The sequence below is a fragment of the Haliotis asinina genome, chromosome 9, assembly GCF_037392515.1.
Source record: "Haliotis asinina isolate JCU_RB_2024 chromosome 9, JCU_Hal_asi_v2, whole genome shotgun sequence".
In the NCBI taxonomy this organism is placed as follows: domain Eukaryota; kingdom Metazoa; phylum Mollusca; class Gastropoda; order Lepetellida; family Haliotidae; genus Haliotis; species Haliotis asinina.
The window spans coordinates 6,296,660-6,298,388 of NC_090288.1; positions in this window are offsets into that span (position 1 = coordinate 6,296,660).

A 1,729-nucleotide genomic window follows, 5' to 3' on the forward strand; every position below is an offset into this window, starting at 1 on the left:
ATGTCGGAAGGGTTCCTGTCATCAAATCGATGCCAAATGATCGACTTATCCGATTAGTTTTATGCAAGGTCAATCAGTCCATCTATAAGTCTGGGAAATGGGGAAGAACCAAAACCGATATTGAAGATTATGATATTCCATTTGGGCGTCTCTTCCCACCATGAAGTGTTCATGTGCATTATAGAGGGCACGTCCAAGGGATTGCACCTACTCTCGCCACGGCTGGATGTCATCCGTTATTTCCTTTAGGTGTGATGTCATGTTGAGTGATCAATTCCCAGGTTATTTTCCTTCGCCAGATGGCCAAATGCAAGAATGGAAACTTTCCATCTGTGCAAGAACGTTCTTACAAAAGAATGTGGGTTTAACGCAGAGAGTATTTACACTGAAAACAACGTTTCATCAATGATCGATGAATTTCTGTTTTGTTTAAATGCAAATTAAATGTTAAAGAGGATCTAGGCTTGAGCCAATTTGCAGTGTGATACAAGTCATTTTAACACCATTTTACATGTCAGCGAGCTCAAATTTTATGACAGCGATTCATCTTACATTACACGATTACTTTAATTACATTGAGACAATGTGTCAGTTTCACACAACGCACTAATTACAATGTCTAGACCTGGTCTGCAACTGGGATCCAGACCGTGGAACGAGGTGTCTCTTTAAACCAAATGCTGCCGGCAAGTATCCTCCGAATGCATGCAAAGCAGTTGTTATTCTATAGATGTACTTCACAAATATCCCATCCTATACCTTCACGCCCACGATATTATGTGCTGTATGTTTGATGGAGGTCGTTTGATGAATCGACACCAATAACCGGATACTACGTCCGCATACTAATGAACAGTTACCACACTTCGGTGTTCCTATTACTACCTTCGCGGGGACGTATTTTCCCGAGCGGAATCAAACGTGGTTCACGGAAACAAACGAGCGTTGACGACTACCGTTTCTTCTCAGTATGGATTGCCAGTCTAATGGCCCTGCCTACAAACCGCTTCACTGGCAAATTTTCCACTAGTATTGCTCTATGCTTTCCGAAATACGAAGGAATGGGATTTTATACAATACGTATGGGTGCACCTACGATGATTGGTTATACTGACCGATTCTATCAAGAAAAATCGTCATTGCTTCTCATAGATTATTCCAAATGAATATCTGAAGGTGAAACCGACCGTATACATTAAATACCATTTACCTCCTCTATTATAAGTCTGAGTCAGCCCAAAAAACCCATTACATGGCAGAACCAAAAATCCTTGTCGAATTTATCAATATCATTTTCAATCGCAAACTCGTTAATTCTCACTAAATAAACACCTTCGGTGATTTCCGATAGGTGTACGTTTCAGCTCCTGCAATCAGGAAGCTCCCTGTGTCGACTGTGTCGTTAATTTACATATTGGCTGATTAACACTGTTCATTGGTAACTGGAGGCCAAACCTGGGAAATGTGCCTTTTATAGGTTCCGGCTGAGGGGTAATAAAGCACATGGTATTCAGAACACGGGCAATATTATTCACTCTTTATATCCTTACAAAATTGTTTTTTCAAGTTGTGTTTTTTTAGGAAACTACTACAGGACCAGTCGAATTCTCTAGAGATCTTGTTTGGTTGAATTTGATTTATATTACTTGAAGGGCGTTCGGTGCTGTGTTTAATGGTACATATATACGTGTGGGGTATGTAAAGGGTTAATGTTTCAAGATATGGCTTC